The 27,171-nt window shown below is 40.4% G+C and overlaps 1 protein-coding gene across 1 annotated transcript in view; it reads left to right on the forward strand.

The window, feature by feature from the left end:
- PARD3B (par-3 family cell polarity regulator beta) overlaps positions 1-27,171 on the forward strand; it is a 1,152,531-nt gene that overhangs the window by 815,358 nt on the left and 310,002 nt on the right. The gene's annotated exons all lie outside the window — the stretch shown is intronic.

Below are 27,171 nucleotides of genomic sequence, written 5' to 3' on the forward strand. Positions count from 1 at the left end.
TTAGATTCCACATATACATGACATCATGTATCTGTCTCTCTCTTTCTGACATACCCTGCTTAGTATGATAATCTCTAGTTCTAGCCATGTTGCTGCAAATGGCCTTATTTCATTCTTTTTTATGGCTGAGTAATGTTCCATTGTGTATACATAACACATCTTCTTTATCCATGCATTTGTCAATAGACATTTTGGTTGTTTTCATTCTTGGCTATTGTGAATAATGCTGCTATGAACATAGAGGTGCATATATCTTTTTGAATTATAGTTTTGAATAGATATATGCCCAGGAATGGGATTGCTGGATCATATGTAGATGCTTAAAAATCTTAACTGGTGATTTTGCATGCTCCTTTTCTGCAAAGACAGAAGGAGCCTTCTTGGTTGGCTTCTGACACTGGTGATGGCAGGAAGCTGCCATAAACATGTTTTGCTGGAGGCATGGGTAGTGCCCAGAGCCTTTGGTACCAGTGCATTATTTGAATAAAGAAAATGCTTCTTCGTCAACATAGGGAAAGCAAGAGGCAAAGGAGTCTTTTACCTGTGACCTCTAGAATACAGCCTTTGAATCAGAGACGACAGGGTAGATGAACCATACCCTACTCCCACTATGATTCCAGGTGTGTCCGTGGCCAGGTCTGTGGGCACATCAGCCATCACCTACAGAGGCACTGTGGTGTAGTGGAGAGGTCATTGCATCTGGAGTCAGAGGGCCTTCGTCTGAACCCATCACCTTCCTACACAAACTGCTGGGCATCACACATGTTAAGTACCATCATACACGTTAAGGCTCCTTGAGCCTTGCTTTCCTCAGTTTCAAAATAAGACTGGTCCACTGTTGTCTAACTCAGTGAGACTGTAAGACAGATGTCATAGGCAGCCAGTCTATTGACTAGGCATGGCTCAGCCGGGTGCAATCAGAAACCAACTTTAATTCTTCTCCAACAGCTACCTTCATATATGCCGTGTATATGCTGTCAAGATGCCCACAATTTGATAAAGAAGCACCTCTTTCCATTACTGCCTTTACCTCTATAATATCCCATCTAAGAAAATCTCAATCTCTACCTTTCTGTTCCATGGGCTGAAGATGATCATGGGAGGTGATGGTTGATAGGCAAGTTTTGCATCTCTTATTAAACCCTTAAGAGATGCCTTTCTTAAGAATGCTGAGTGGTATTTGTCATCAGATGTTCTCAGTTAAGGATCTTCAACTGAAATTTTAGTGAAACAGAAAGTTCCATTCCATATCTGTTATTCATATATATATATATATATATATATATATATATATATATTCTCTCTCTCCCTCTCTCCCTCTCTCCCTCCCTGTTTGTGTGTGTGTGTGTGTGTGTGTGTGTGTGTGTGTGTGTATACGTACATGTGACCTTGAAACTGCAAAGTGACATTTAGGGACACACATAATCTAGACACGGGACAAATCTCTAAAAAACCCTTGTTTTCCCTGATGGTTTCTATGGTTTTATCTATCCATTTACCAATTAAAATGTTAAACTTGCCCTTATTCTGGGTAACTATCATGACTGCTATTAGATAATCATCCTTGATAATAATGATAACACAGAACTGTAGTATATTTAGATGAGAATCGCCTTTGCAGTCGTGGAGTTCAGAGATTAAAAATGCAGACTGTATTTGTCACTCTGATGCCAACCCTGGCTTCTGTGCTTTCTCTCTAGGTAACATTGGGCAAGTTACTTAATCTCGTTCTGTGTCATCTAAAAAATGGGAATAACAATAAAATCTATTATTAAGAGAATTATAGCTGCTTAATTATATGTAACTTGCTTAGAACAATGCCTGGCAAGTAACAAATATTCAATAAATGTTCATTATCACAGTAAGTAGAATAATGGCTTCCCTAAAGATTTTCATGTCCCAATTTGTAGTACCTGTGAGCATGTTATATTCCCTGGCAAAGCAGAAGTGAGGTTGCAGGTAGAATTGAGTTTTCTGTTCAGCTGGCCTTAGGATAAGGAGATTATCCTGAATTTCCACCAGTGGGCGTATGGCAAAAACAAGGGGTCTTAAAAGTGGAAGGGCTTCCCCGGTGGTACAGTGGATGGCAATCCACCTGCCAGTTTAGGAGACATGGGTTCAATCCATGTTCTGGGAAGATCCCACATGCTGCAGAGCATCTAAGCCCACACAATGAGCCTGAGCTCCAGAGCCCGGGAGCCACAACTACTGAAGGTCAGCACCTAGAGCCCATGCTCTGCAACAAGAGAACCCACCGCAATGAGAAGCCCGCATACCGCTACTAGAGAAAAAGCCCGTGCAGCAACAGTTTCAGCACAGCCAAAATTAAACAGATAAAAAAAATTTTAAAAGAAGATGTGACTGTGGAAGATACAGAGAAATGCAATATGTAGCTGGAGGGACTGTGAGCCAAGGACTGTGGGCAGCCTCTAGAAGGTGGGAAGGACAGAGCAATGGATTCTCTCTGGAGAACTTCCAGATGGGAACACAGCCTGCCAACCCATTAATTTCAGCCCATTTTTGTTGTTTAAGCCACTCAGTATATGGCGGTTTTTGCAGCATCAGTAGAAAAACATATTGCTATTATCATAATTATTAATACTTTACAATATTAATTTATAAGGTTAAAAAATCCTCTTTAAAGTGCTAAAGAAAAATACTATAAAGATTTAACTACAGTAGTCTGTAAATAGAAAAACTAGTATAGCTTCACATTTCCCATTTTCTAGAATATTACTAAATTAAACTTTAACTCTGTATTTTATTTCAGATGATGTGAGTTGGCAGGTTCATACTCCACTGCCCAGAATACAGAGCTGGCTCTTCCTGTCGTTGTCCAATGTTTGCTGTGTTTTCCTCTGATAGAAATCACAGGTCCTAGATTCTTGAGACATCTAGTAATTCAGATTTTATTTCCTTGCCCTATTTTAGAAAAATTAAGATCTGAAAGGTGGTGTTTGATTTTATCTCCAGTGTAAAAATAGCAACTGTTTTCCGTAGCCTTTTGCATCCGAGTTTGTGAGCATATTGGAGATGCTGCTACATGCACATTTTCAACAAGAAAGAACACAAAAGCTGTTACCATTAGCCAACAGACTTTGCTTTAACTCTCATCTGTTGTTCAGATGCTATTGACTTAGTTACTTATTTAAAAAAAAAAATTGATTGCTCTAAGGATCTCAAGGAGTTAGATATGTGGTTTAAATATGTATAATTTTGTTCCGGTATCTGCACTTCAGACACCCTCCTGAACATGGGGCTTTAGTATAGATTATGTAGCTGTGCCATGTACAATGATACTTGGCCAAGGGCGTGAGCAGGGACCAAATTTCTGCCTCCCTGTCCTTCCCTCACCACACATCATGGAAGTGTAATTGTGGTAGCGGTAGCTTTGCTCTTGCTCGTGGGAAGTTAAGTGCCATGTGCTTTTCTGCTATTCTCTGGTCGCTTTGTGTTGATGCCATGTAACAGCACAGTTTAGCTCAGTTAATTTAACCTATTTCCTATCATTTTGAAAAAATTATGGGAGATCTCATTAATTCATACCTTTATATGTATTGTCCGGCTCCAGTATGCTTTGTTGATTTCAGAATTAGTTCCTTGCAATTTCACCTATGGCTCTTACATAGGCTATGACTTATTGTGGGGAAATATGCAGCTTAAGAACCTACCAATTTTGGTAGTTTCCCTCTATACTCTGTTTTACCTGCTGTTGAAAGAGAATTTTAGAGGATCAAGGTGCTTACATTTTTTTCATTTTGTGTTTCTTGTATTCTTCATGGCACTACCCTGCAGAAAAGACCACCAGTGAGTGGCTCCTTGCAACCAAAGGGTGAAGTCCAAAACCCCTCAATAAACAACCTCATAGCTATCAGCCCTATTCCACCTTCCTGGGGTCTAACAGATATTTTCTAGCACTAAAAACATATATATAATATCCTTTGGCTAAGAAAATCTTGCCCTGTTTATAGTAAAAACCCAAAGTCAGTCCTTGATTTCTTAATTATTTAATAAGCTTGTCAATCCTTATATTCTTGAAACTGAATTCTGTCAGTTTAATTGTGTTTGAAATCCATTCCTTTACATCATAGCCACTATCATCTACTCTTGGTATTATAGACCACTCACTTTAAAAGGCTTCAGATGGTCAGCTTGTTCTGGACCTAAATGGAAAGATTCAATGTCCATCAAGTACCTTCTTCTATACCGTTGGTGTGCCCAGGAAACTTTTTTGATTGATTAACAAAGAACAAAGAGTAAAACCTGCTACTAAGAATTTCATTTCTGTCTTTTAGTATTTTGCCCATACTCATTTGGTCACTAACATCGTTGAATGCCTCCTCTTTGTCAAAAGCGTTCATAATTATTCTTCACTTACATCAGATCAGATGAGTTGCTCAGTTGTGTCTGACTCTTTGCGACCCCATGAATCGCAGCGCGCCAGGCCTCCCTGTCTATCGCCAACTCCCAGAGTTCACTCAGACTCACGTCCATCGAGTCAGTGATGCCATCCAGCCATTTCATCCTCTGTCATCCCCTTCTCCTCCTGCCCCCAATCCCTCCCAGCATCAGAGTCTTTTCCAATGAGTCAACTCTTCGCATGAGGTGGCCAAAGTACTGGAGTTTAAGCTTTAGCATCATTCCTTCCAAAGAAATCCCAGGACTGATCTCCTTCAGAATGGACTGGTTGGATCTCCTTGCAGTCCAAGGGACTCGCAAGAGTCTTCTCCAACACCACAGTTCAAAAGCATCAATTCTTCGGCACTCAGCCTTCTTCACAGTCCAACTCTCACATCCATACGTGACCACAGGAAAAACCATAGCCTTGACTAGACAAACCTTTGTTGGCAAAGTAATGTCTCTGCTTTTCAATATGCTATCTAGGTTGGTCATAACTTTCCTTCCAAGAAGAAAGCATCTTTTAATTTCATGGCTGCAGTCACCATCTGCAGTGATTTTGGAGCCCCCAAAAATAAAGTCTGACACTGTTTCCACTGTTTCCCCATCTATTTCCCATGAAGTGATGGGACCGGATGCCATGATCTTTGTTTTCTGAATGTTGAGCTTTAAGCCAACATTTTCACTCTCCACTTTCACTTTCATCAAGAGGCTTTTGAGTTCCTCTTCACTTTCTGCCATAAGGGTAGTGTCATCTGCATATCTGAGGTTATTGATATTTCTCCCAGCAATCTTGATTCCAGCTTGTGTTTCTTCCAGTCCAGCGTTTCTCATGATGTACTCTGAATAGAAGTTAAATAAACAGGGTGACAATATACAGCCTTGACGTACTCCTTTTCCTATTTGGAACCAGTCTGTTGTTCCACGTCCAGTTCTAACTCTTGCTTCCTGACCTGCATACAAATTTCTCAGGAGGCAGATCAGGTGGTCTGGTATTCCCATCTCTTTCAGAATTTTCCACAGTTGATTGTGATCCACACAGTCAAAGGCTTTGGCATAGTCAATAAAGCAGAAATAGATGTTTTTCTGGAACTCTCTTGCTTTTTCCATGATCCAACAGATTTTGGCAATTTGATCTCTGGTTCCTCTGCCTTTTTGAAAACCAGCTTAAACATCAGGAAGTTCACGGTTCACATATTGCTGAAGCCTGGCTTGGAGAATTTTGAGCATTACTTTACTAGCATGTGAGATGAGTGCAATTGTGCGGTAGTTTGAGCATTCTTTGGCATTACCTTTCTTTGGGTTTGGAATGAAAACTGACCTTTTCCAGTCCTGTGGCCACTGCTAAGTTTTCCAAATTTGCTGGCATATTGAGTGCAGCACTTTCACAGCATCATCTTTCAGGATTTGGAATAGCTCAACTGGAATTCTATCACCTCCACTAGCTTTGTTCGTAGTGATGCTTTCTAAGGCCCACTTGACTTCACATTCCAGGATGTCTGGCTCTAGGTCAGTGATCACACCATCGTGATTATCTTGGTCGTGAAGATCTTTTTTGTACAGTTCTTCTGTGTATTCTTGCCATCTCTTCTTAATATCTTCTGCTTTTGTTAGGTCCATACCATTTCTGTCCTTTATCGAGCCCATCTTTGCATGAAATGTTCCTTTGGTATCTCTGATTTTCTTGAAGAGATCTCTAGTCTTTCCTATTCTGTTGTTTTCCTCTATTTCTTTGCATTGATCGCTGAAGAAGGCTTTCTTGTGTCTTCTTGCTATTCTTTGGAACTCTGCATTCAGATGTTTATATCTTTCCTTTTCTCCTTTGCTTTCGCGTCTCTTCTTTTCACAGCTATTTGTAAGGCCTCCCCAGACAGCTATTTTGCTTTTTTGCATTTCTTTTCCATGGGGATGGTCCTGATCCCTGTCTCCTGTACAGTGTCACAAACCTCATTCCATAGTTCATCAGGCACTCTATCTATCAGATCTAGGCCCTTAAATGTATTTCTCACTTCCACTGTATAATCATAAGGGATTTGATTTAGGTCATACCTGAATAGTCTACTGGTTTTCCCTACTTTCTTCAATTTAAGTCTGAATTTGGCAATAAGAGGTTCATGGTCTGAGCCACAGTCAGCTCCTGGTCTTGTCTTTGCTGACTGTATAGAGCTTCTCCATCTTTGGCTGCAAAGAATATAATCAATCTGATTTCGGTGTTGACCATCTGGTGATGTCTCATGTATAGAGTCTTCTCTTGTGTGGTTGGAAGAGGGTGTTTGCTATGACCAGTGCATTTTCTTGGCAAAACTCTATTAGTCTTTGCCCTGCTTCATTCCGTATTCCAAGGCCAAATTTGCCTGTTACTCCAGGTGTTTCTTGACTTCCTACTTTTGCATTCCAGTCCCCTGTAATGAAAAGGACATCTTTTTTGGGTGTTAGTTCTAAAAGGTCTTGTAGGTCTTCATAGAACCGTTCAACTTCAGCTTCTTCAGTGTTACTGGTTGGGGCATAGACTTTGATTACAGTGATATTGAATGGATTGCCTTGGAAACGAACAGAGATCATTCTGTCGTTTTTGAGATTGCATCCCAGTACTGCATTTCAGACTCTTTTGTTGACCATGATGGCTACTCCATTTCTTCTGAGGGATTCCTGCCCTCAGTAGTAGATATAATGGTCATCTGAGTTAAATTCACCCATTCCAGTCCATTTCAGTTCGCTGATTCCTAGAATGTCGACATTCACTCTTGCCATCTCTTGTTTGACCACTTCCAATTTGCCTTGATTCATGGACCTGACATTCCAGGTTCCTATGCAATATTGCTCTTTACAGCATCGGACCTTGCTTCTATCACCAGTCACATCCACAGCTGGGTATTCTTTTTGCTTTGGTTCCATCCCTTCATTCTTTCTGGAGTTATTTCTCCACTGATCTCCAGTAGCATATTGGGCACCTACTGACCTGGGCAGTTTCTCTTTCAGGATCCTATCATTTTGCCTTTCATACTGTTCATGGGGTTCTCAAGGCAAAAATACTGAAGTGGTTTGCCATTCCCTTCTCCAGTGGACCACATTCTGTCAGATCTCTCCACCATGACCTGCCCATCTTGGGTTGCCCCATGGGCATGGCTTAGTTTCATTGAGTTATACAAGGCTGTGGTCCTAGTGTGATTAGATTGACTAGCTTTCTGTGAGTATGGTTTCAGTGTGTTTGCCCTCTGATGCCCTTTGCAACACCTACCGTCTTTCTTGGGTTTCTCTTACCTTGGACGTGGGGTATCTCTTCACGGCTGCTCCAGCAAAGCACAGCCTTACCTTGAACGAGGGGTATCTCCTCACCGCTGCCCTTCCTGATTTCAACGTGGGATAGCTCCTCTAGGCCCTCCTGCGCCCGCGCAGCCAGGGCTCCTTGGACTTGGGGTACTTACATAACCACCATTTAGTAAGGGCCTTCTTTACATCAGACTTCCCTGATACAGAGACCTGCAATGCGAGAGACCTGTGTTTGATCCCTGGGCCAGGAAGATCCCTTGGAGAAGGGAATGGCAACCCACTCTAGTATTCTTGCCTGGAGAATTCCATGGACAGAGGAGCCTGGCAGGATACAGTCCATGAGACACGACTGAGCAACTAACACTTTCACTTGCATCAGGCACTGTTCTAGGCACTGGGCATACAGCGATAAATCGCTTCTTTAATGGTACTTTTTTTTATCTTAAAAGGGGAGGGAAGAATCAGAGACTTTTTAATTTCTTGTGGTGAGTTTAAGTCAAAACAAAACATCATACAACATGTGAACTGCCTGTAACAGTGAATTTCCCATGGAGTGATGGGATGTTTGCCTAGGATACATACAACTTGAAGGAATCAGCAGTCAGTTTATATGGTGCTGAACAAGATCTCCAGGCCATGGCTCTTGTGGAATTTATATCTCAGTGAGGGAGAGAAAAATGAACAACTCACTCAAAATCACTGAGATTATTTCAGGCTGTATTAGGTGCTAAGAAAAAGGTAAAATCAGAAGACATGGTATCATTGCACCTTCAGCAACTGTCTACCAGCCTGACAGAGTATGCACCTGCCCAGGCCACACTGAATTTCCAGCAGCTACATTATCAGAACTTAGCACACCAGGGTACTCATGCCAGATCACTTTATGTCTGCTTTTTTTTTTTTTTTTTTAGCATATGAGCATGGGAAGATTATTTTTAAACCAATTTCATATAAAGCTGTAACAGAGAGTCAACCCAAATTGTATCTGTTTTAGTACATATGATACCTGAAGTATCATTTTGAAGGTGATGATACTTCATACCTAATATAAACATTTTGAAGGCAGGTGGTCTGTGTTCTGAATGGTGAACTTGATTTGTAGCTGCTTATATTAACTCTGTTTCTCCCAGCCCACCAATTGGATATTTTTTTATTATTTCATCTTAACCCAGCTAATGCAGGTATACACTGGTTTAGTTTCTACAACAAAATACCTAAATCATGAACCCTAATGACAAAGGTATTTTTTAGAACACAGAGGAAAAACTTTTATTTCTAAGCTTTGCAAATGGGAAAGCATCTGTTTCATCCATTTTATACCAAAATAGACTACAAGCATGCCTCGTTTTATTGTACTTCACTTATTTTGCTTTGGAGATGTTGTAATTTTTACAAATTGAAGGTTTGTGACAACCCTGCATTGAGCAAGTCTATCGGTGTCATTTTTCCAATAGCATTTGTTCAGTTCATTTCTTTGTGTCACATTTTCATCATTCATGCAATAGTTCAGGCTTTTTCATTATTATTTATCTGTTATGGTGATCTCTGATGATCGTTAGCCTATTTTAGCAATAAAGTATATTTTAATTAAGATGTGCATTGTTTCTTAGACATAATGCTACTGCACATTTAATAGACCACAGTATACTATAAACAGGGCTTCCCTGATAGCTCAGTTGGTAAAGAATCTGCCTGCAATGCAGGAGACCCTGGTTCAATTCCTGGGTTGGGAAGATCCACTGGAGAAGGGATAGGTTAACACTCCAGTATTTCTGGGCTTCCCTTTGTGGCTCAGCTGGTAAAGAATCCGCCTACAATGTAGGAGACCTGGGTTGGGAAGGCTACCCACTCCAGTATTCTGGCCTAGAGAATTCCATGGACTGTATAGTCCATGGGGTCACAAAGAGTCAAACAGGACTGAGTGACTTGCATTTTACTTTCACTTTCATACTATAAACATAACTTTTATATGCCCTGGGAAGCCAAAAAAGTTGTGTGACTTGTTTTAATGTGATATCATTGCCGTAATCTGGAACCAAACCCACAATATCTGCCTGTAAATATCTTATTGAAACTAGGGAAGCTCTATATTATGACATCTGCTGTGAATTATTTAAAAGAGAATACTCCTACACACATACACACACACACACAAACACACAGACACCCTCGTCCACCACCACAAACAACCCAGACATCACCACCATCAAATTAACTCTTAACTGAGTTGAAAATCTGCCAGTTACAAGCTCTGTGGCCTTCATTAATCCCTTGGAGTTTCAGTCTACTCATAAGTAAACTGGGGATAATAATGTATACTCTCTGAATTGTTGTGAAGTTTAAGTTCAGCAGTTTCTGTGAGCAAAACACTCAGTGTGGTTCCTGGCCTAGTAGATTTCCTTTCTTGTCTTCCATCAAGGGACCAAACCTCAGACAGCCAACCCTCAGATATTGCCTTTCACTTGTAACCCACTAAATTTTGCTTTCATTTTTCTCTTTCCCTCTAATTGCTTTTGTGTATTTCAGGCAGACATGCTGTCTTAAGCCTGGACAGTTTTGTGTAGGAAACTCTAAGAAGTAATGATAAAACTGAAATCATTCACTCATTTATATTTTATAAACTTTGGGTCACCCTCTTCTAAATGTAACCATAAACTATTTTCAAAGGTTATTTCATCTCTTAATGATGAATAACTTCATATCAAATTAAGTCAGCGAAATTTTATACTGCTAAATACAAATAGAAAATGAACTCAGATGGAGAATAATTATTTTGTTTTGTTTTGCTTTGCTTTCCTTTTTTTTTTTTTTCCCTTGTCCAGTATTTCAGACCAGAATGTATGGATGGGTTTCAGACTTGATATTCTTAACCCATGGCTCAGAGTTATTTCATTGGACTGCCTTGGAAGTTGTCTTATAATACATGACCCATAAAGATACATTTTGACTTGATTTTTAAATTAGGTTAGATAGACTGAATACTTAAGTCTCCAGGGAGCATGACATACCTGTCATACTTTCTTCTCCTTACCTTGATCCCATTATGGCTGTTACAGGTCTCGTGTACAATAACTGTAATGCACTCATGCCCGTCATTACCTCTTTCCAGATACTGGTTGTGAAGTGTCTGGTTATCCCTGCAACTTTATGGGTGTGAAGGGTAACCTAGCTTATGAAGCCAGGCCAGGGAAATTGTAACAGCCATTTCCCCAAAGGCAGAAGGCCCACCACAGACTAGCGTTAAGGTGCTTGGTTTCATGAAGTAGAGGCCAGTTGGAAACATGAAATTTCAGATGAAAAATGAAAGCCAGAGTAGGTCAGAGTTCATAATTCAGCTTCCAGCTGGATATAGAAATACATTGAAAACACAGAGATTTGTACATCAGGGTAAAATGGCTGCATATATTAAATCTGAAAGAAATATAGGACTGTGACAAAAATAAATAAATAAATTTGCATGTCAAAGGCTACTCCTGGTGCAGCCATCCATTCTCCTCCATGGCTGCCTCTGATTGCTGATTGCCGAGGGAAAGAAAGAGAAGCTGAAAGCACATTGGAATGTGGTTAGGCTCACTTTTTGCCTCTTTGGTAACTCTGAATTTTCTCACCTCACCATCCATCTTAAATTATTTAAGTTTCTCTTCCACAGTATGAGCCATGAATATTTCGTTTCTTGGTTTGTTAATTTGCCAATTTTCCTTTGAGCTAAGTGCCCCAGCAATTTTAATTTTTCATTCAAGTTGGGAAGAGCAATGACCCCTTTTTTTTTTCATTATTATTATCACAGGCGTAGACTCAGAATGCTCCTTTTTACGGCCAGCAGTGTTAAGCCCATAATGGAATTGCAAAGTAGAGAATATAATATACTGATATTGACTTCCATTAAACCCAGTGGTGTGATAGCTGATAATATTTATATATTTATGTATCATACATCCTAGCTTTTGTTCGTTTGCAACTAAGCACCAGAGGGGAAAATTAGCATCATAATATGAGTAGATTGTGAACAGGAGAATACAAAGAATTGGAGAAGGGAGTCTTTATGAATAGTGCAAATGATATAAGATGATGAAAAAAGATGCAAGCATGGTACCTAAAAAGTATAAGTGCAATTTGGATCAAACACATTTAGGACTGCTTGGTCAGCATTTATTTCTTAACTAAAAGACGACCCAGAGACAGACAGGCTACTCTGATAGACTGAGTTCAGACAAATGAGCTGCTATGGTGCCCAGCATGCAGTTTGTTTGGTGTCTTGACTTAAATAATTTTTTTTTGACTGTTAAGTATGTCTGCAAATATTTGTCATTCTTTTTTTCTGGGGGAGAGTGTGAGTATGTGTTCAGTGGAGGAGTGAGGGGCATTGATGGAGTTCATGAATATAAAAGTGCACGGTTAGCTTGTTTTCAAACTCATTTTAAAAGCTGATTGCTGTTATCGCCTTCCCCTCCTACCCTATGTAAGTTTGATTACTTGGTAGTTCTGTTTATGGGTGTCCAAGGCAAGATGATTTTCTCATACATATCACAATAAAAAATGATCACATAGAATGTCAACCAAAAAGCTACTTGTTTAATTAGGGTTCCCTTCTCCTCTTAATGTGCATGCATAGCGCCCATTAACGTTAATGTGAATTACAAAAGAGTACTGAAGAAGAATAGGCCGTTTACCTCGGTCCTTCTCTTGGATAATGAGGTTTAGATTTGTTAACAGATCAGAACAAAAGTCCAGTGGAAAAAATTGGCTTAACTTTTAAAGAAATTGATATGCTAAAAAGAACTTTCACAAGCACTAAAGTGGAAGCTACATGTTAATAAACTTCATTAGCATCTCAGGTGAAATATAATCATTTAAAATGCTGGATTAATAAAATGCAAAGGATTTCCTAATGGACTCATTTGCATACTCATATTAAATAACTAATAAAACATATTAACAACAGTTTTATTCATGTATATAAACACTGGTAAGTTCCTCGTTGAGGCTGTATTTGCTAATTTGCTTTGTACCATGTCCAGCACAATGTCATGTCCTTGCAGAATGTTGACTTAATACTATTAGATAATGACATGTATAGATTTAATCATTTGCATGGAGGAAAAATGGAATTAGTTCTTTACTTAGCACCTTTTATCTGAGCACCTCAATATGATTTACTAACATCTATCTTCCAGATGCATGGGAGATGAACTGGGCAAGCAGTAAAGAATGAGACTGGAGAAGTGAGACAGCCTACCTGGAGACAGACTTTGAACTGATAACAATACCAAGACCCCTCTTGATCACTGCTTCTATTGTATTAGCATTTAAACATTCGTTGACACCAGCGATAATTCTGTGTATACTTTCATACACGTGAGATATACAAGTATTATTAGGTCCCACATCTAGAATTTTCATCTTAACCATGCTAAATAGCATCTACCAGAATTTTGGAGACAGTCCAGTTTTGTTTCTCCAGCTAGCTGCTGGTCATTTCTGCATGGTGGCCCAGCCTCACCTCAGCTTCAACATGTCTGAAATCTATTTCATCATTCACACATCTAAGTCACAAGTTCATCCTGACTCCCTTGAATCTGTCTGAGATTCTGCCAGGAATCCCATGACATCCGGGATGCCTCCCTCTTCCTATTCCCATTCTTCCATCATCCAGCAATCCTGTTGATACTCACAAAATGCTCTCTCTTCCATTTGGGTCTGTTTTTTTTTTTTTTTTTTTTCCATTTCTACTGCCATACTCTAATTACCACGTTTGTTTGCTGTGGCTAGACTGCTTTCATAGATGCCTAACCAACTTGCGTGCTTTCTTCCTTTCTTCATTCCAGTTCATCCCAGGCATGACCACCAATCATTCACTCATTCAGTTATCAGACATTCAATGAACACCTTGTGCCCTCAGGTATGATATAGAACAGTGGCAAAGAGCAGCGCCTCCAGAATCATTCTGTTTAGGTTCAAATCCCAGCTCTGCTTCTTTCAACAACTACTTAACCACTCTGCACTTCAATTTTCTCCTTTGTGTGATGATTCCCAATTATGTGCTGCTGCTACTGCTAAGTCGCTTTAGTCGTGTCCGACTCTGTGCGACCCCATAGACGGCAGCCCACCAGGCTCCCCTGTCCCGGGGATTCTCCAGGCAAGAACACTGGAGTGGGTTGCCATTTCCTTCTCCAATGCATGAAAGTGAAAAGTGAAAGTGAAGTCGCTCAGTCGTGTCTGACTCAGTGACCTCATGGACTGCAGCCTACTAGGCTCCTCTGTCCATAGTATTTTCCAGGCAAGAGTACTGGAGTGGGGTGCCATTGCCTTCTCCGTCCCAATTATCTAGTAGTTCTCAAAAATCCAGCTGTACTCTAGAGTCATCAACAGAGCTTGTTAAAGTTATGAATCACTGGACTTCATCATCAGAGATACTGATTAATTAGTTCTAGACTAGGACCTGGGATTCCCTGATGTTTCTTTTGCATCCAACCCCAGGAACCTCCATTTGGGAACTACTGACTCATTAAAATAAAATTAGTTTGGCATTCAGTAGCCTCTATATTCTTATTCCAGTTTCTTTTTTTCCTATTAAAAAATGTTGGCCACCCTGCCTGGCCTGTAGTTTCTTAGTTTCCCAACCAGGTTTTGAACCTGCACCCCCCTGCAGTGTATGGGAAGAGTCTTAACCACTGGACTGCCAAGGATGTCCCTCCAGCTTATTTTTCCATCATTGATTTTTCTTGTTCATTTCTGCAAACTCACCACTCCAGCCAGATTGCTCACTGTTACCCTCAAACAAGCTTTATGGAGCCCTAAGTTGCCCCTCTCTTGAGCTGATCCCTCTTCCTTCTCTCTGAGTCCTCCCAGGCCTCTGAACACACCTTCAGCCCCATTTCCATGGTCCTTCTTTGACCTGCGTGTCTCTCTTTCTCATCAATACTTTTATAGTCCGTGTCTCCTCATTCAGTACTTCCCATAGGCTGACTCGGCTTTTAGTTTGGGTTTTACATGTTTGTCTCATGTTCTCAGTGGGATTGTAAATTCCTTTAAACACACGGACTTTCTCATCATACTTTTCACAGTGTTGGCCTTTAATAAGGTTGTGCTGATTGGCTGGCTTATATGATGTGCTAATTGGAGTAGACTTATTTGAATATTAATGTGTAGTGCCCTTTAGTCATTCTAGATAATAGTATTGAAAATAATGAAAATAGTGGAAGTGGCCCAAAAATAAGAAAGAGGGCAAACTGTATTAGGATTTTGTTTTTTTTTTCCTCCTTGAAGTAAATGTTGAAGGATGAGTTACCTGGTAATAATAACCAGCTGTTCACCATTGCCATTGAGGACAGGGCTAGAGACACTGAGCCAAAATCACTATCAGAAAAACACATGAGGTTAGATAGAAAAAGAAGATGATCGTTAAGTACTGGAATGAGGTTTCTGAATAGGTTATGGAATTGACCTCCCTAACAGTAGGAAAGATGAATATCCATCTAAAATGGTATGAAAAAATTAGCCAATCAGTTCATTACTTTAGTGTCTATTAAATGTTACTCTGGGGAAATTCAGAAAAAGATATACAACATGAACCCTTTACTTAAACTTACTATCTAATTAAGATAACCCATAAATATGAAATTACTAGCCATGAAAATAGGATTTAAAATTAAAAGCCAAATTGTGAAGCTAGGATCATAGTTGTGGTTCAAATTCAGCTGTATACCTCGAACCCCTGTCTACCTCTCCATTCCTAAAAAAACAAACCCAAGCCTTTTTTCAATAAATAAGTTTTGAACATATCTTTCTTTCTTTTTTTTTTTAATTTTAGAGTTTAGATTTATTTAGGGCCATTTGCACATGTTCACAGAATAGTTTACCCCACAAATGACAAGACAGCTCCCCTTCAGCGAGTCCCTGTATTCTGCTTTACTTATAGCAAGAGGATAACATTAAACGTGGAAGCTTTTGATTTGTGGCACCAGATGATGGTCTACACAGGACATCCTTCAAAAACTACAATTAGGGATCCACCTAGCTTTTCAGCAGTACAAGCTCGATTGAGGTTTTCTGGCCTATTTGCTTGACATTTGTGTTTTATGCCTTGGAACTTCCTTCTGATGGCATCCTTGGAGCTCGCATAGATCATTTTACTCTTCAGAGGAGACAGTTCTGGTGCCCACAGGAAAAACATCAACTCCTCTTTTCTGGATTCCTTTGTTTCAAAGCCTGTATCATACAGAGCATATCAACAATCTTTTTCAGGAAGCATCCCCACAAAATGCTTCAAAGGATCGGTTTTGGTGACACCAACATCTCCCACCAAGAACATATCTTTCCATACTGATTTTTTAGGTTGAGTGGAGCAGTCCCCAGTCTTTTTTGAAATAATTCATTCAATGCTATCGACCAAGCAACAACAAGGAACACAACAAACATGTTGAAAGTAAAACCAATCTGTTATTTCTTTTCTTTCCTGAGATTTCTTTCATTCATACAACAAATATTGATTGTCAAATGAGTGTTGTTTTCAGTTTGAAGATAACGACAGTAAACAAGTCAGATATATTCTCTTGTTACACTTTCCTTAAAGTGTGGAAGGGTTTTATTAAAGTGACAGAAACGTCATTAAACTCCTTTTAAATAACCAGAGCATCCCTGAATCCCATAAAATTATGGTTAAAACATTTGCAGTGTACTTAGTAAAAATATCGAAAATGAAATGTCTCAATATCTGAACTTAGCTGTGTAACTGCCTTCTTGAATGGAAGTTTTTCTCTGCCTGAGAGCTATGTACTTTTTGTTGTTGTTCAGTCACTAAGTCATGTCCAACTCTTTATGACCGCACTGACTGAAGCATACCAGGCTTCCCTATCCTTCACTGTTTCCTGGAGTTTGCTCAAACTCATGCCCATCAAATCAGTGATGCCATCCAACCATCTCATCCTCTGTGGTCTCCTTCTCCTCCTGCCTTCAATCTTTCCCAGCATCAGGGTCTATTTGTCATATATATTTGCAATACATGTGTAAATTATCATTGTGATCATCAACTACTTGACTGTTGGCTGAAAATGATTAAAATATATGTCTGTAGACTTAAACAGATAAAGATTGAAGTCTGAAAAGTCAGTTTCACAGGTGAATTGGAGGAAATAGCCCAAGACTGTTAACCTTTACCCTGCCAAAGTAGGAAATCTAATTAGAGGCAAACAGAAAAATTTGCCCTTTAAACATTTTCATGCTCAGTGTGTTATTTGGTCTATGTTGAGGTGTCCAGATTATTCTAGTTTGAGCACTGAGAAACCCATCCCAGGGAATCTCCTCATTTTAAGCAAATTGGGTGAGTGGATCATCCTAGTTTGCATTTCCATTAGATCTGGTGATCCTCACTTTCCCTCCCCACCTTTTGTTTATGTGCCGCTAGGTAGTCATAACTACATAACATAGTGAGAGCTGGACCATAAAGAAAGCTGAGCACTGAAGAATTGATTCTTTTGAACTGTAGTGGTAGAGAAAACTCTCAAGAATCCCTTGGACTGCAAGGAGATCAAACCAGTCAATCCTAAAGGAAATCAACCCTGAATATTCATTGGAAGGACTAATGCTGAAGCTGAAGCTGCAATACTTTGGCCACCTGATGTGAAAAACTGATTCCTTAGAAAAGACCCTGATGCTGGGAAAGATTGAAGGCAGGAGGAGAATGGGATGACAGAGGATGAGAAGGTTGGATGGTATCACCACCTCGATGGACATGAGTTTGAGCAAGCTCCAGGAGTTGGTGATGGACAGGGAGGCCTGGCATGCTGCAGTCCACAGGGTCACAAAATCAACACAACTGAGCGACTGAACTGAATTGAACTGCTATAGTCATAAAAGTTCTTTGAAAAGCAAAACTGAAAAGTAATTTTAATACTACTCATTTAAAATATTTATGCTACAAATAGAATATGTATATAAAAGAGCAAAAGCTATAAAAGAAAACTTGAGTGTACTCTTCCATTGTCTTAGTTTTTTTGTGCTTGTCTATATCTGAACCTCTCTCTAGTCTCCTAAGGCTTTCTCAGTATCTGAAAAAAAGCCACTTAGCCCCAGAAATCAAAGTAGAAATGTTTCAGCAGAGAATGACTAAAAGCAGCACCCCATGTGCCCACAAAAGAATTCTTTAAACCATTATGTAATTCAAGACTCAAGAGAAAGCTGGAGGGTACATCGACCAGAAATAACGGTTTGCAACTGTGATTGCTGACAAAATCACCAGTGAACAGTAAAAACCCTAATTCTGGGGCTTTTGGTATTAGTTCCTCCCATTGATAGGTTTCTTCTCCCCCAGGGACTGTAATTTTCCACTTTAAATTTGAACGCTAGTCAATGTATAGTAGAAAATCAATAACATGGATTTGTTCTGCCTTCCTTTTTGCCTCCTGGAATTTTCAGAGTATGTGAAAGAAGAGGTTTTATGATGAAGATGGACTATAAAATGAAAGCAGTGACTTTGACCAATATTCTAGATTTTTGACCAAGACACATACCCTAGACTACCCATCTCCTCCATGCTCCTGCCATTGCCTCTTTATCCCCACTCTTCCAGGGTATTTAATGTCCACTGTGATATGATTACTGACGCATTTTTGTAAAGACTTTCCAGCAAATTAATTGGAATTTGCTATCTAAATATTTCCTATTTATTCTTCCTTCTCCATTTACTTTTGTTTTACTATTTTCAGTTGCAACTTCCTCCCCCATGTTATGACTTGAGTAGAGAAAAGTAAAGGAAGAAACTCACAACAACACAAGCATAATCCATAAACCTAAGCATTCAGTGTATACAGATGATCGTTTTTGCGTTGTTAAAAATTAGCAAGATTGCCAAGGAACCTCGGCAGCAAATACAGATGTGGCGACCCAGTAGGTTGCCCTCACTTTCTCAGGCAGACTCAGCTCCTTCCCCTGACAGTTTGACTCCTTTGGTCAGCCTTCTGAAGCCAGCTCACCCAGCTCCTTTTCAATCTCAACATGTTAAGGCCGCACTTTGTGGAAAAGTCTGATTATTCTGGACTTGCCTTGGAACGGTAGTTTCCACAGGTCTTGTATCATCTTGGGCACGAAAGCCACCTCCTAAGAATTATTCTTTTCCCTGTATCTCTGCCTTGACTTCATTCTCCCTCTCTTTCTCTTTCCTTCGTGTCTTCTCATAAAGGTAACCCAGTTCTCAGGTTCCTCCAGGTCCTTGTCTCCTGAATAAAACCCAGAAATAGATTGATTATCAGCAGTCTCTCCTCCAACCCTGGTCAGCTTTGTGTAATTGTTCTTCACTTTGGGTTTCTGGTAGCCCCACCACAGAACTTAGTAAACTATGGAGCTCTGAGTAGCTATGACTTTTAAACGAAGTGCTACCTTCCCTACCAAGATAACCTTACTCTGGAGTCTGCCTGGTAGCACTGCCTCATATATTTGGTGCTCTGTAGAGCCCATGGCCTGATGGGATTCCAACCCCATCATCTTAGACATCCCTGGTATAATGAAACTTAGTTTCTCTGACAGGTCACACCCACAACACTAGCTCCCGGCTCCATCTTCAGCCTCATATGTCTCAGATCAGATCAGATCAGTCGCTCAGTCGTGTCCGACTCTTTGTGACCCCATGAATCGCAGCATGCCAGGCCTCCCTGTCCATCATAAACTCCCGGAGTTCACTCAGACTCATGTCATTGAGTCAGTGATGCCATCCAGCCATCTCATCCTCTGTCGTCCCCTTCTCCTCTTGCCCCCAATCCCTCCCAGCATCAGAGTCTTTTCCAATGAGTCAACTCTTCACATGAGGTAGCCAAAGTACTGGAGTTTCAGCTTTCGCATCATTCCTTCAAAAGAAATACCAGGGCTGATCTCCTTTAGAATGGACTGGTTGGATCTCCTTGCAGTCCAAGGGACTCTCAAGAGTCTTCTCCAACACCACAGTTCAAAAGCATCAGTTCTTCGGCACTCAACCTTCTTCACAGTCCAACTCTCACATCCATACATGACCATAGGAAAAACCATAGCCTTGACTAGACGAACCTTTGTTGGCAAAGTAATGTCTCTGCTTTTGAATATGCGATCTAGGTTAGTCATAACTTTCATTCCAATGAGCAAGTGTCTTTTAATTTCATGGCTGCAGTCACCATCTGCAGTGATTTTGGAGCCCAGAAAAATAAAGTCTGACACTATTTCCACTGTTTCCCCATCTATTTCCCATGAAGTGATGGGACCGGATGCCATGATCTTCATTTTCTGAATGTTGAGCTTTAAGCCAACTTTTTCACTCTCCACTTCACCTTCATCAAGAGGCTTTTGAGTTCCTCTTCACTTTCTGCCATAAGGGTAGTGTCATCTGCATATCTGAGGTTATTGATATTTCTCCTGGCAATCTTGATTCCAGCTTGTGTTTCTTCCAGTCCAGCGTTTCTCATGATGTACTCTGAATACAAGTTAAATAAACAGGGTGACAATATACAGCCTTGACGTACTCCTTTTCCTATTTGGAACCAGTCCGTTGTTCCATGTCCAGTTCTAACTGTTGCTTCCTGACCTGCATACAAATTTCTCAGGAGGCAGATCAGGTGGTCTGGTATTCCCATCTCTTTCAGAATTTTCCACAGTTGATTGTGATCCACACAGTCAAAGGCTTTGGCATAGTCAATAAAGCAGAAATAGATGTTTTTCTGGAACACTCTTGCTTTTTCCATGATCCAACGGATGTTGGCAATTTGATCTCTGGTTCCTCTGCTTTTTCTAAAACCAGCTTGAACATCAGGAAGTTCACGGTTCACATATTGCTAAAGCCTGGCTTGGAGAATTTTGAGCATTACTTTACTAGCGTGTGAGATGAGTGCAATTGTGCAGTAGTTTGAGCATTCTTTGGCATTGCCTTTCTTTGGGATTGGAATGAAAACTGACCTTTTCCAGTCCTGTGGCCACTGCTGAGTTTTCCAAATTTGCTGGCATATTGAGTACAGCACTTTCACAGCATCATCTTTCAGGATTTGGAATAGCTCAACTGGAATTCCATCACCTCCACTAGCTTTGTTCATAGTGATGCTTTCTAAGGCCCACTTGACTTCACATTCCAGGATGTCTGGCTCTAGGTCAGTGATCACACCATCGTGATTATCTGGGTCGTGAAGATCTTTTTTGTACAGTTCTTCTATGTATTCTTGCCATCTCTTCTTAATATCTTCTGCTTTTGTTAGGTCCATACCATTTCTGTCCTTTATCGAGCCCATCTTTGCATGAAATGTTCCTTTGGTATCTCTAATTTTCTTGAAGAGATCTCTAGTCTTTCCCATTCTGTTGTTTTCCTCTATTTCTTTGCATTCTTTGATCGCTGAAGAAGGCTTTCTTATGTCTTCTTGCTATTCTTTGGAACTCTGCATTCAAATGTTTATATCTTTCCTTTTCTCCTTTGCTTTTCACGTCTCTTCTTTTCACAGCTATTTGTGAGCCCTCCCCAAACAGCCATTTTGCTTTTTTGCATTTCTTTTCCATGGGGATGGTCTTGATCCCTGTCTCCTGTACAATGTCATGAACCTCATTCCATAGTTCATCAGGCATTCTAGCTATCAGATCTAGGCCCTTAAATCTATTTCTCACTTCCACTGTATAATCATAAGGGATTTGATTTAGGTCATACCTGAATGGTCTAGTGGTTTTCCCTACTTTCTTCAATTTAAGTCTGAATTTGGCAATAAGGAGTTCATGGTCTGAGCTACAGTCAGCTCCTGGTCTTGTTTTTGCTGACTGTATAGAGCTTCTCCATCTTTGGCTGCAAAGAATATAATCAGTCTGGTTTCGGTGTTGACCATCTGGTGATGTCTCATGTATAGAGTCTTCTCTTGTGTGGTTGGAAGAGGGTGTTTGCTATGACCAGTGTGTTCTCTTGGTAAAACTCTAGTAGCCTTTGCCCTGCTTCATTCCGTATTCCAAGGCCAAATTTGCCTGTTACTCCAGGTGTTTCTTGACTTCCTACTTTTCCATTCCGGTCCCCTGTAATGAAAAGGACATCTTTTTTGGGTGTTAGTTCTAAAAGGTCTTGTAGGTCTTCATAGAACCGTTCAACTTCAGCTTCTTCAGCGTTACTGGTTGGGGCATAGACTTGGATTACAGTGATATCGAATGGATTGCCTTGGAAACGAACAGAGATCATTCTGTCGTTTTTGAGATTGCATCCAAGTACTGCATTTCGGACTCTTTTGTTGACCATGATGGCTACTCCATTTCTTCTGAGGAATTCCTGCCCACAGTAGTAGATATAATGGTCATCTGAGTTAAATTCACCCATTCCAGTCCATTTCAGTTCGCTGATTCCTAGAATGTCGACATTCACTCTTGCCATCTCTTGTTTGACCACTTCCAATTTGCCTTGATTCATGGACCTGACATTCCAGTTCCTATGCAATATTGCTCTTTACGGCATCGGACCTTGCTTCTATCACCAGTCACATCCACAGCTGGGTATTCTTTATGCTTTGGCTCCATCCCTTCATTCTTTCTGGAGTTATTTCTCCACTGATCTCCAGTAGCATATTGGGCCCCTACTGACCTGGGGAGTTCCTCTTTCAGGATCCTATCATTTTGCCTTTTCATACTGTTCATGGGGTTCTCAAGGCAAGAATACTGAAGTGGTTTGCCATTCCCTTCTCCAGTGGACCACATTCTGTCAGATCTCTCCACCATGACCCGCCCATCTTGGGTTGCCCCATGGGCATAGCTTAGTTTCATTGAGTTATACAAGGCTGTGGTCCTAGTGTGATTAGATTGACTAGTTTTCTGTGAGTATGGTTTCAGTTTGTCTGCCCTCTGATGCCCTCTTGCAACACCTACGGTCTTACTTGGGTTTCTCTTACCTTGGACGTGGGGTATCTCTTCACAGCTGCTCCAGCAAAGCACAGCCATTGCTCCTTACCTTGGACGAGGGGTATCTCCTCACCGCCGCCCTTCCTGACCCTCAACGTGGGATAGCTCCTCTAGGCCGTCCTGTGCCCACACAGCCATGGCGTGGGGTTGGTCCTCCCAGCTGCCGACCCTGGCCTTGGGCATAGAGGCGTGGGGTTGCTCCTCCTGCCTGCCGCCCCTGGCCTCAGGCTTAAGGGCATGGAGTATCTCCTACCAGCCACTACCCCGACCTCGGACGTGGGGTAACTCCTCTCATCGCCGCCCCTGACCTCGGACGCTGGGTATCTCCTTCGGCCGCCCCCCCTGACCTCGGACGTGGGGTAGCTCCTCTTGGCCCTTCCTGCGCCGTCGCAGTCTGGCACTCTTGGCCGCTGCCCCTGACCTCGGACATGGGGTAACTCCTCTTGGCCGCTGCCCTTCGGGCATGGGGTCCTCCTGGCTTCTGCCCCTGACCTCGGACGTGGGGTGTCTCCTCTCGGCCGCACTTAGCGCGCCCGTTGCAGCCGCCTAGTTACACAATATTTTTTCTTTGAATCTTTGGCATCTTATCTGACTTTTGCGAATTCATCTGTCATTTGCTTTCCTCACTACCATTGTTATGCCAAGCTCACTGTGCTCGCTGCATGACAGGCCAATGACTCCGAGAGATGAGGTGTTGAGGCAAGGAAGAGACTAATCAGGGATCCAGCAGACCAAGAAGATGGCAGGCTAGTGCCTTAAAATAACCATCTTATTGGGGTCTGGATGCCAGGTTCTTTTATAGACCAGAGAGAAAAAAGCAATGAGGAACTAAAGTCAAAAGGCAGAATAGAGAGGGAGAGGCAGTGAGGAAGTAAAGTGAAAGGGTCTTCCATCTTGCAAAACATCTCCAAGGGAATGGCCAGCCTTTGGAAGAGGCGTGTTAATCTCTTCTATTCACAGGTGGGCAGGGACAAACTATCTCTCCAGGAGCTGAACAAAGGCACTTTAGTTTACAGTCAAGCAGAGGGGCAGTTTTTTCCAGGCAAGCCAGTGAGTATGATTATAATAGTAAAAGCAACAAAAAGCAAGTCAAAGAAACAGTTTGCAGCATGGAGTCAGAATTGGCTGCCTCCCTGCAACACCATGACCTGTGCTGCTGCTGGACTATGCCTTGACAGACCACTTCTAGACTAGTTGGCTGACCTGTGTAAGGCAGCCTCTGTGTCATTCATCCAGCCTTTATTCATCCTGGTTAGTGGGACTCTATCTAATCCCCAGTTAAACAATGACCGTAGGGTATTGGGCATATCTGACATCAGTTTTGCTATTGCTTACTGCCTAGATCATTATACGCATTCAACAATGGGTTCCTGAGTTAATTCTTGACTCTAAGAAATCCATTCTAAAAGTAGTAACTAACAGTTTCTACTTACAGAGGCTTTCATAGGCTGACTTAATTTTGAAATGATGATACATTTTACTCTTGTTTTTTTCTTTTAAATCTGAAGTTTTCATTTTGAAAACTTCAGATAGTAATGCTGAAAAAGAGAAACAAATCCTTTGAATACTGGACTCTCTAACAGAAGTAACTCTTCATTTTGGGAATACAGGTTAGCTGATAAGCTCTACTCTTATGTTTTGCATTTTCAGTGTTAAACTTTAAATCTATCACGTTTTATTCCAAAAGAGATGTATCAGCATAATGAGAAATAGTGGTAGGTTATAGGATGTAATAGAAATTCTAGTAGACTGTTTAACAATAATATGGCAGTCAGATACTATTTTAATCAGTATTGTCATTAACGACTATCAATAGTGAGGATAAGATGTTCTTTGTGAATTATGATTTATGGCTGGCACAGCAGTCACACTGAAGTATATTTATTTTATAATATAGAGACATTGATTAAATGCACATAGCATCTCAAATACAGTTGACATTTTAAGTCAGAATTATTACAGACACACAGCCATTCATTTAAGCTGTTGCTTTAAAAATGTGTCTCAACTGATTGTTAATGGAAGAAAGTCTAGCTGGGCCAATATTTCAATAAGTTGATCCTTTATTTTACTGACATACATGGCCTGGGGGAGATTTGTCTCCTTTGGGCAATGATATTATTTTGCTTTATCTGGTGGATAGGTCACCAGATGAAAATAGTCCCTTATATATATATACACATGGGTTCAAGGTTGCTCAGAAAGCTTTTTCTTACTAGGATAAAGTAATTTGGGGTTTTCTTTCCGTAATTCTCCCTTCCCTCTCTGAAAAATCTTTCCTTCTAGCCTTACCAACCTGCTTGGGAAGTGAGTCTTAAATAATTGATGACAGCTGAGCTGAAACATTAATATCGTTTAAGGATGATGGTTTGTGTAATGTATATTGCTGCATGTTGCCAGTAGACCAGCAATTTTAAACAACATAAGTGTTTGAGTATTGATTGTTGATTTACAAGATCAAGCCAATAGTACATGTGTCTTAGAGCATCCTTATATACTAAGTCTATAAATTCTTTGATCCACTTTCTCATCTTTTTAAATTCAGAAATTACATTTTTAAACTTATTATAAAATAATTTTAGACTTAGAGAAATGTTACAAATTATAAAGGGTTCTTATGTACTTTTCATCTAGATTCCTTTCCTCGGATGTTAACATATCTCTATATTAGCTCAAGTGTTATTTTTCTCTCTCACTTTTTTTTTTTCCTCTTTGTATGGATATGTGTACAGAGACAAGCATGCATTCCTTTTTTTTCTGAATAATCTGTAAGTATATGTAAACCTGATACCCTTTTTCCCCTAAAAGACTTGGAAGCTACTACTGCATCATTCTATCATTTTTATGCTGTATTTGAAAAGAGTAAAGAGCTGGCCTTGCTTCAACCTCAAATCAGTGAAATTAGAAGTTATAAAATAAGTAAAGTGCTGATTGCAAATAGGATTATAAGTTTAAAAAAAAAACTTCCTTATGTGTGTGGTTGTTTTTTTTTTTTAATTTTTGTGGACACCATCTAATCTAAAAACCTAAATTAAGTGAGTGTCCACTTGTGGTAAAAGCGTACACATTTCCAAGAGTGAAATGTCTTTTACAATTAAGGAAACTTCAAAAGTAAGACATCTGCAAAAAGGTACAAATATCTCATCCTTATGATGAGGCCTCATTAACTATTGAATTTAGCACAATGTGCATGAATGAGATGGTAAATAGGAAAATGTCCTGCTGATTATTATTAAAACCGTGTTGCAAAAGGATTCTTAGAAATCTGATATCATCTTTTTCTCATACTTTTTATCCTTTCCATTTTGCTGCAAATGACTTATTGATAAGACTGGAGGGGATCCCGGGGAAGCAATACAGTACCAGTCTGATCACCTAGGGCTTTTCTTACACATATCTGGGTATTTGATTTTGAAAACAAAAATATCCAAAGATAAATGTCATATGATAGTGATAGTGAAGTTAAATTCATCCGTAAAGTTTACAATTTGCCTCATCAGGAATTGGCAATTGGAGAAATACGAGGTATTCTTCCAGCCTTTTTAATTACATTTGTTAGGTATTGAGGATCTTTAAATGGGAGAGACCACTCCACGGGTATCTCACTTTAGTAAATCTCTTGTGTCTTAAAACAGAAAGAGAGGCATTGTGATATCATTGTGGTATAAATACATATAATACATAATATTGTAGAGAATATAGTGTATAATATAGGTGTAACCGATAGAGGGTATGGGGATATACATCTGTTGAGAATCAGTACTTAAGAAAACTACAATTCCCTGAGCATTCAGTCCAGCTTTTATAGAAAATAAAGGAGCGATACCTGAGTGTGTTCCTTACCACAGGTCTGTCCCTAAATTACAGGAATGTCATGATAACAACCTCCCCTGCACATGGCCACATATGGCTGAGTTTGTCCGTTTTGCTAAATGAAGACAGCTTGATTCTGGATAAGACTGTTGCAGGAAGGAGGACCCCTTCCAGGGCCTGAAACTGGGCTCTTGTCTAACACTCGGAAATGAATCGTCTGAGGAGATACATGTGCTGACAAAGCAAGAGATTTTATTGGGAAAAGGCACCAGGGTGGAGAGCAGTAGGGTAAGGGAACCCAGGAGAACAGCTTTGTTACATGGCTTGCAGTCTCGGGTTTTACGGTGATGGGATTAGTTTCCGGTTGTCTTTAGCCGATCATTCTGACTCAAGAGTCCTTCCTGGTGGTGCACGCCTTGTTCAGCCAAGATGAATGCCAGAGAGGATTCTGGAAGGTGATCAAACATGTGGTGTCTCATTTTGACCTTTCCTGAACTATTCCGGTTGATGGAGGCTTATTAGTTCCATGTTCCTTACCAGGACCTCCTGTTGTAAAACAATTCATGCAAATGGTTACTCTGGTGCCTGGCCAGGGTGGGCAGTTTCTATCAGTGTGCCTCCCCTAACAAGACCATAAAGGATCAAATAGTGTAAACACTCTACAGAATCCTCTTTTTCTTTTTGTATGTCAGGATGTAATTAGAGCAGCTGAAATCTACTGCGTTCTTCTTGTATGTCTTCAAATGTCTATGCCCCAAATATCTTACAGGTGAAAGATACTGCAACTTTATGAAGCACTTTTAAACTTTTAGCCAAAAAGTA

This window comes from Bos indicus x Bos taurus, chromosome 2, assembly GCF_003369695.1.
Source record: "Bos indicus x Bos taurus breed Angus x Brahman F1 hybrid chromosome 2, Bos_hybrid_MaternalHap_v2.0, whole genome shotgun sequence".
Classification (NCBI taxonomy): domain Eukaryota; kingdom Metazoa; phylum Chordata; class Mammalia; order Artiodactyla; family Bovidae; genus Bos; species Bos indicus x Bos taurus.